Source organism: Panthera leo, chromosome A2, assembly GCF_018350215.1.
Source record: "Panthera leo isolate Ple1 chromosome A2, P.leo_Ple1_pat1.1, whole genome shotgun sequence".
Taxonomy (NCBI): Eukaryota; Metazoa; Chordata; class Mammalia; order Carnivora; family Felidae; genus Panthera; species Panthera leo.
This window is the reverse complement of record NC_056680.1, coordinates 44,919,004-44,928,487: the sequence shown is the minus strand read 5'-3', so window position 1 is coordinate 44,928,487 and position 9,484 is coordinate 44,919,004.

Sequence of the window (9,484 nt, the reverse complement as noted above, 5' to 3'; positions counted from 1 at the left end):
AACTTAATTTCCGTAGAAAAATTCATATGCCATAGTATTTCTGTGGTTTCCAATGATCAGACTTCTTCAGGGGTGTTAACTATCCCATTTTGAGAAGCACAGAACCAGTTTTCCAAGTTGCCATTCAAAGGCAAAGCATTGATTTATGCTCCTTAACATGACAATAAATATATATATTCATATATCCTAACTAGGCTGAAGAAAAAAATACAGAGAATTCAATGTGAAAGAGCATATCGCTATAGAAATGTAGACATTAACAGGATAATAGAAGAGATTATGGACAATTTTATGTCAACACATTTGACACTGGATGAAATGGACAAATTCTTTTAAGCATGCATCAAAAGTGAAACAGGATGAAATTTAACATCTAAATAGTCCTTTACTTTGAAAGAAATTGAAGTTTGTTCAACAAACTTCCCACAAAGATAATTCCAGGCCCAGATGGTTTTAGTGGTCAGATTTATCAACCACTTAAGGAAGAAATAACACCAATGTTGCACAATTTTTGTTCAGAAAATAGAGGGGGAAACACTTTTCCTCTTATTTGGGGCCAGCGTGACACTGATAACAAACCTAAAATAGATATTACCAAAAAAAAACTTACACATCAATAGCCGCATGAATCTAGAAACACATATATTTAATGAAATATTAGAAAACTGAATCAAGCAAATTGGACTTTGATCAAGTTTGGTTTATCCCAGGAATGCAAGGTGGACTTAACATTTGAAACCCAATCATTGTTATTTACCATATTAAAAGACCAAAAAAGAAAATTATATGATCATCCCAATAGATGCTGAAAAAGCACTTAAATTCCACACTTATTAACGAGGATTATTCTCAGAAAACTGAAATTAGAAGACATCCTTGATCTGGTAAAGGGCATCTATGAAAAATGTATAGCTACTATCATACTTACTGTTCATTTATTTTTGAGAGTGCAAGCGGGTAGGGTCAGAGAGAGGGGGAAAGAGGATCCAAAGTGGACTCTGTGCTGACAGCAACCAGATATGGGGCTCGAATTCAGGACTGAGATCATGACCTGAGCTGAAGTCACACGCTTAATAAACCAAGCCACCCGAGTGTCCCACTACTGTTATCCTTAATGGTAAAATCTGACTACTTTTCCCTTGATGACAAGAAAAAGATGCCCAGTTAATGACTTCTTTTCAACACTTTACCATACTTCATAACCATTAACATAAGGCATGAAAAAGGAGTAAAAGATATAATAATCAGGAAAGAAGCATCACTGTTTTCAAATGACATAATGGTTTATATGGGAATCAACATAACTATTAGAGTTAATGAATTTAGCAAGGTCTTAGGATTCACATTTAATAATTGAAAACACATGTAATTTTATTCAGTAGCAGCAAATAGTTATAAATAAATTCTAATTTTAATAGTATCTCTAAAATTATAGAGATATAGATTATAACGTAGGAATAACTGTAACAGAAGAAACTATAAGGTTGTCAACCAATCATGTAAAGATAGTCAACATCATCAGTTATTATGGAAATGCAAATTGAAACCACAGTGACATGTCACTGCGTACCTATTAGAATGTTTTAATCAAAAACCTGATAATATCAAGTGCTGGTGACATGTGGATTGATGGGACCTCATACACCATCGGTGAGAATACAAACTGCTACAACCACTTTGGAAAACAGTTTGGCAGTTTCTGATAAAGTTATACCTACTCAATATACAATCCAGCAATCCTATTCCTTGATATTTAGCTGGGACAAATGAAAACATACGTTTACACTAAAAAAATGTGTGTGAATGGTTTTAGTAACCTTACTGATCATCATCCAAACTTGGAAATAAGCCATATTTCCTCCAACAGATAAATGGATAAGTAAACTGTGGTACATCCATAAAAAGAAGTATCACTTAGCAATAGAAAAGAGTTAACTCCTCATATATACAACAATATATCTAAATGTAAAATCAAGAAAGCCAGACTCAGGAGACTACATAATGATTCTATTAATGTAACATCCTGAAAATGGCAAAACCACAGAGGCAGAAAAAAGAGTATTTGCTTCAAGGAACTGGAGCTGGAAGGAGGGGTTCACTACAAAGTGGCATGAATGAATTTGGGGGCCAGTGATGGAATGTTATATATCTTGATAATGCTGGTGATTGCCTGTCTCTGTCAAAACACTGGAACAGTACACTAAAAAAGGGTAAACTTTCCTGTATGTAAATTATACCTGAAAAAACCTGACCAAACTATTTTCTTTCCATATATTAGCCAAAAACTAGAAGGTGAAAGTTTAAAAAAAACATACTTTAGCCTCCCAAGAAATGCTTATTCAAATAAGTTCAACTCTTAAAGCATTCACATATGAAGGTAGAATGAAGAACTTTGAGGCCATTAAACTAAAGCAGAAGAGAACTCTGTAGAAAGAATGCCCCTCAACACCCCACTCCAGGACACTGGTAAGGACAGCCAAAGCAATCCAAATATTCTCTCCCCTGCATACAAGATGTTTACTATTATCTCTCCTAAGGGAAATATAACTTTACCTGCAAAGGAACTGACAGAACTGACATTTACTACATGAAAATCCCATGGGAAGTATTCTTATTGTCTAGTACCTACCCAAAAGTGAATATGAGCACAGGGGACTGTTAGGAATGGGCAAGTTTCTGTTACGCCATAGAAACACCAAAGCCATGAGTATTATTCTTCAGTTAGAAGGCAACAGATTACTGGGGCTCCTGGGTGGGTCAGTCAATTAAGCATGTGACTCTTGATTTCAGCTCAGGTCATGATCTCATGCTTGGTGGGCTCAAGGCCCACACTGGGCTCCTCACTGAAACCTGCTTGGGATCCTCTCTCCCTCTCTTTCTGTCCCTCCCCTGCTCATGCATGCATTCTCTCTCTCTCTCTCTAAGTAAATAAATAAACTTTTTAAAAAGGCCACAGATTATTAAAAAGTAAAGAAAATGAGATAAAATTTTAGATTTATTGTATATACAAACTTCAGGTCTTAGCTATCAATGCTGGCTTGAAAACCCATTAATGTTGGTTGGTATGTATCACAATGGTTAAATATTCCGTCAGGAGTAAATGGCCTTCATTTTTCTTTACAGTGAATCAAATATTTTTATTCCAGTTTATATATCTAGGAATGAAAATGTGGTTCCCAAATGTTTGGTTGTCTCTATTCATCTAAGTTTTGGTTGTGTTCCTTTAAAACGGAGTCATCTCTGGGGTGCCTGAGTGGCTCAGGTCATGCCCTGCTTATGAGTTCCAGCCCTGCATGGGGCTCTGTGCTGACAGCCCAGAGCCTGGAGCCTGCTTCAGATTCTGTGCCTCCCTCTCTCTCTCTGCCCCTCCCCTGTTCACACTCTGTCTCTCTCGCTCTCCCTCAAAAATAAACATTTAAAAAAATTTTTAATAAAAATAAAACTGAATCATGTCTGCAAATCATAGAGAAGTAACAGGGTGTATGAAAGACTTGTGAATGTCACACTGCATTCATTCATTCATTCACTCATTCAATGTTATTTGGTGTCTACTATGTGCCAATGGCATGTGTGAATGTTCATAGTAATGATGAGATTACCTAGTAATTTATACTATGCTTAAACAGTACCAGGCATCGTGTTAACTTATTAATCCTCAGGAACATCCAATGAGATACTTCCCACTGAGGAACAGAGGCAGGGAGAAGTTAATTAGTCTAAGGTCACATGGGTAGTGAGGAACACAAGCAAAATTCTCAATTCAGACATTCTGACTCAGAATCACTAGTGCCCATGATGAAGCTGGAGAAACAGGCAGGACCAGATCATGCAGGGCTGGGCCCTTCACAGGATGACACTAGGACTTCATTTTAATGATGATATAAAGACATTAAAGGTTTTTTAAGTAGGGGTTTTCATAAACCTACTCTATTTTCACGTGACTACTCTGACAGCAGCATTGAAAATGGGTTGGAAGGGCCTGGCACAAAAATGTATTGTCTCCCAGTTCTGGAGGCCACAAGTCTAAAATGGATCCACAGGGATGCATTGCTTCTGCAGGCACGTGGGGAGAATCTGTTTTGTTTTGGTTTTGGTCCTTTTCAGCTTCAGGTGTTTCCCTCTGTTCATCTTGAAAGCCAGAACAAAATGACTGGCTGGTCAACTTGGGACATTAACTGTGTCGACCTTAATACGCTAACTACTTGCTCCATTTGTTCCTATTTCTGGTTTTAGGCAGAGGATTTGATTTCAATTAAAAACACATGGCTGAGCAGAGGTTAAAAACCATTAAATAGCAGAGTGATAACCCTGAGATCAGAGCTCCCTACCCTACCTGCCAGCGCCCAACTCCAGGACCTATGGTGTCAGTGTCCTTAATACATCGCTGCTCCAAGGAGTATCTACATTTTGAAACAGGACAGTGAAAGGAGAATAATGCTTCACATAAAGATAATAATTTATAATAGCATTTTAGGCCCCCTGAGGAAGATATTTGAGGCAATATTCAGACAAGTCAGATAAAAACCCCACTGGATTCTATTCCTGAAATCATTATTGCACTATATGCTAACTAACTTGGATATAAATAAATAAATAAATAAATAAATAACAAAATTTTGACCTAATTTTAAGATTATGCAATTTGGGAATGATGCTGGTTATCTCCTCAAACTCCTCCCCCACCCCCACCCTCTTTTTTTGGGAAGCAACACTGAGTAATTTGTTTAAAAGACATGTTCTGTTTTAACAATGTGTTGTTTCTTTGAAACAATAGAAACTACCTCTTTGAAGGAAAAGTCATCCACTCGTTTTGTTCTCATAAAAGTTTAATAGAAGCCAACTAAAGTTTAAGATCTCCCAGAGGACAAATAAAGAGATTTCTCAGAAAATGTAGAATCGCCATTTTCATTGGTGCTGGGGGATTTTACACACAAATGCAATTTTATTTTACATTTAAAAGAGGTAAGTAAATAGACAAGTCAATTTTAGCTGTTCTGAAATTTCATACTGGGTCATTAATTTTAAAAGATGGGACTTCAATAATAGTTAAAAGAACAGAGGCCCAAGGGTAAAGACTGTGAATAATCACCTTCAAAATTCTGACTTATCAGCAGCCTCAGATCAGAACCAAGAAGAGTCTAAAACCAGCTTCCTTGTGATGTTCTTGTTGCGTTTCTACCTTCAAATGTAGAATCACACAGAATTCCCTATTGTAACAACACAAACTGCCTCTTCTTTCCTTAAAACTGGATATTCTGATGGATTCTGACAAAACCAAGCAAGATCAAGTTAAGACCTGTCTTCACGTCCAGTGTTGGAGACAGAGATATAAACATAATATTCAGTATAGTATAGAAATAAAATAGACTTAGCTGTTGAATGAACACTTGAGGGAAAGAGAGTCGAGTCAGAGAAGTCTTCCCATAGGAAATCATATTCAGACTTAACCTAAAATAACTGGAAATTTCTCAAGAGGAATCTCTTCTTTGCACCTCAACCAAGTAAGATATTTAGTCCTTACTATTTGTTATATTGTTTCTTTTAAAATAATTATGACAATTAAACAACTGAAGTGTTGCCATTGTGGTCAGTGTAACTGTAGGGAGCATCACAATGGAGCTGTGCTAAGTTCTCCGAGTTGATTCATCTGTAGAATAGGTTTATAGGGCTGTGATATGATAAAATGTATAAAGCAATCCACAGCCCCAGGCATGAAGTAGGTTATCTTCTGACTGAAAGTGAATAGTAATTTACATTCATAAAGTAAGCTTAATTGTATGGTTCATTTGTTTCACATTTTGGTTGATTTCCTGTATCTGGCTTTGCAAGCAAAGAATGGGTCCCTGCAAAATTACTTTGAATAGGTACTCACAACAAATCGTTATGTTGTACACCAACTTATATAACATTTTATGTCAATTATATCTCAGTGTAAGTGAAAAAGCAATAAAAATCGTTTTAAAAAAAGAAGAACAGGTTACTAACACTTCATGATGCTTCAGCTACTGAGAGTCTTTACTCACTAAAGACATGCCGTGAATTTTAGCTTTCCATGGCAAATCTACAGATTGATTTTATGCTGGAATTCTTCTAATACCTATCTAGGATTCTAGTTACATCTCATTAGGGCGTCTTCTTCTTTTTTTTTAACAGTTTTATTGAGATGTATTCACAGAGCGTAAACTTCACCTATATAAAGTATATAATTCAATGGTTTGTAGCTTATTCAAAGAGTTGGCAATCATCACCATAATCAATTATGGACATTTTCCTTACCCCCTAAGAAACCCCACGGCCATTGGCATTCACTTCCTATTGGTACACATTCCCCCTACCCAGCCTAGGTGATCACTAATCTACTTTCTATGTCTATATATTTGCCTATTCTAGACATTTCATATAATTGGAATCATATAACATTTGGTCTTTTGTGAAGTGGCTTCTTTCACTTAGTTTCTGGTTTTCGAGGATCAGCCATGTTCCAGCATCTATCAGTACTTTGTTTTTATTGCTTAAATAACATTCCATTGGATGGATATACCACATATTCTTCATCACTGGTTGACAGACATTTGTGTTATTTCCACTTTTTGGCCATTATGAATAACACTTCTGTGAATATTCACACACAAATTTTTGAGAACTTGGAATCTCAGTTTTCAATTCTTTCAGGTATTTACCTACAAGTGGAATTGTTGAGTCATATAGTAACTCTGTTCAACCGTATGAGGAACTGACTTTTCCAATGTGTATGTACCATTTTACATTCCCACCAATAGTCTATGAGGGTTCTGATTTCTCTACATCCTCAACAACACTATTATTTGTCCTTTTTATTTTAACCATCCTGGTGGATGCGAAGAGGTACCTCCTTATGGTTTTGGTTTACATTTTTCCGATGGATGATGTTGAGCAGCTTTTCATGTATATGCTGGTTATTGGTACATTTGCTTTGCAGACATATCCACTCAAATCCTTTGTCCATAGTCTTATTGGGGTATTTGTCTTTTCATTGTTGAGTTAGAAGATTTCCTTGTATTTTTTCTGGTTACAAGTCCCTTACCAGATATGTAATTTGTAAATATTTTCCTCCATTCAGTGGGTTGTCTTTTCATTTAGTGTCCTTTGCAGGATAAAAACTTTTAATTTTGCTGAAGTCCAATGTATCTACCTTTCATTGCTTATGATTTTGGGTCATGTTTAAGGAACCACTGCCTAATGTGAGGTTATTAAGATTTATGCCTAAATTTTCTTCTAAGAATTTCATAGTTTTAGTTCTCACTTTTAAGTGTTTGATTTCTTTGGAGTTAATTTTTGCAAATAGTATGAGGTAGGGCTTGAACACCATTCTTTTGCATATTTACACACCATTTATCAAAAAACTGTTCCTTTCTCCATTGAATTATTTTGGCATCCTCATCAAGAATCAATCAATCATAAATGTGAGAGCTTATTTTTGGACTCTCAGTTTTACTCCATTGATCTGCATGTCTCTAATGCTTTATTCTCCTCCGTTTATACAGAATAAAATATTTGTGTATATAGGAGCATAAGAAGAAATTAAAGAATATCTTCATCCCACTGCAGTAGATACACCATTAGTTCCAATTCTTTTTTTTTTTTTTTAATAAATTTTACTTATTTATTTTGAGAAAGGGAGAGCACCAGGCAGGGGCAGGGCAGAGAGACAGAGACAGAGACAGAAAATCCCAAGCAGGCTCCCCACTGTTGGCACAGAGTCTGATGTGGGGCTCAATCTCATGAACCATTAATTCATGACCTGATCAAGAGTTGGCAGCTTAACCAACTGAGTCACCCAGGCACCCCATCATTGGTTCCCATTCTTCACTGCTGGCTAGCAGTTGTATACATCCACACCCTTATTACGGCCTTATCATGTGGGTGGACTATACTGCGGGCTGAGTCCATTTGACCCTGGGTGTGGCCATGTATTCTGTTCTGACTCTTGTGATGTCAGTGAATATGACATTAGCAGATATTTGAAACAGCCTTGTGCAGTTGGTCGTGCTCTCTTGCACTTTCATTATCACCTGTAAAAAGGATTCTGCCTTAGGTAGCCACTGGTTCCAAGTGAAGGACAGATGCTTCGAACGCACATGACCCCACTCTACGATCTGGAGGCCAGCCAAATTTAGCCAGGCTCTAGTCAAAAGTCAGACACTTGGGCAAGAAACAAATGCTTATCAATGTTTACTGCTGTGGTGTTTGTGGGTGGATGTTCTGTAGCAATAGCTAACTAATAACCTACCGCTTAGAGATAACCACTCCTATCAGTTTGGTCTGTTGATCAAAACATGAGATCATAAAAAAATGCGTCTATCTGTGTACACTTGCTCTCCTCTTGTTTTTAACCTTTTTCCATAGTACCCTCTGTTACGAGTTATTGATAAACACTTATTATCTACATCTTTCAACCTTTGAAAGCTATCTCTCTATCATCTCTGTATTACTTTTTACAAGTAAAGCTACAATGAATTTCACTCTTTTTCTCTCAAATACATCTTGGTCTACAATTCACCTCATTTCCATGGAATGGATTCCTAGCAATACATACCCTCAGTAGGCTTCAGTAACAGGGGTCCCAGGTGGAGCCACTGAATCCTGAGCTCCTGTTATCCTATTCATATTTTCACCTATACTATTTGGCTAAACCCAGATTATTTCTCTTCTAAAAGAATACAGACACAGGCGCGTGGGTGGCTCAGTCGGTTGGGCTTCCGACTTGGGCTCAGGTCATGGTTCATGAGTTCGAGCCCTGCATTGGGCTCTGTGCTAACACCTCAGAAACTAGAGCCTGCTTCAGATTCTTTGTCTCCCTCTCTCTCTGCCCCTCCCCTGCTCACGCTGTGTCTCTCACTCAAAAATAAATAAATATTAAAAAAATAAAAGAATAAAAGAATACAGATAGATTGGATTTCACTTAAAAAAAAAAACAACAAAAACAATTTGGGGGATTCTTCACGCATGTTCCATCATATCATTTTTGGACATTTCCACTTTATTCTAAGGAAGAAAATTGTTGCCACAAAAAGTAAACTATACAAAGCCCTCACTTTCCTTCAGGCTAAAGTAGAAATAGGACATGGAGACAAAATGTGAACGCATTTTAAAAATTATTATTGGTAGAGTTGATAAAGGATCATATATCCAAGAAGATGGTATCCAGGGTAGTAGCCAGGTCTAATTTTCTTTATATCCTTAACAGTTCCTGGAACTGTGCATAGCGGTATGATAGGGAACAATAGGCAGAAAGGGAGAGGCTAGGGCTTAAATGTCTCCAGGTGGGGAAAAACACATATTTTACAACATTTCTTCTGGGAACATCTGATCTGAAGCAAACTCCCTCAGTCATAAGGTTCCTCTTAAGAATGTAACAAGACACCACCCACTCCCCCTCAGACTTCCCTCAGAAATTTAACAAAAAACCTGACTAAAAATAAGTAGACCATAAGACATATGACCC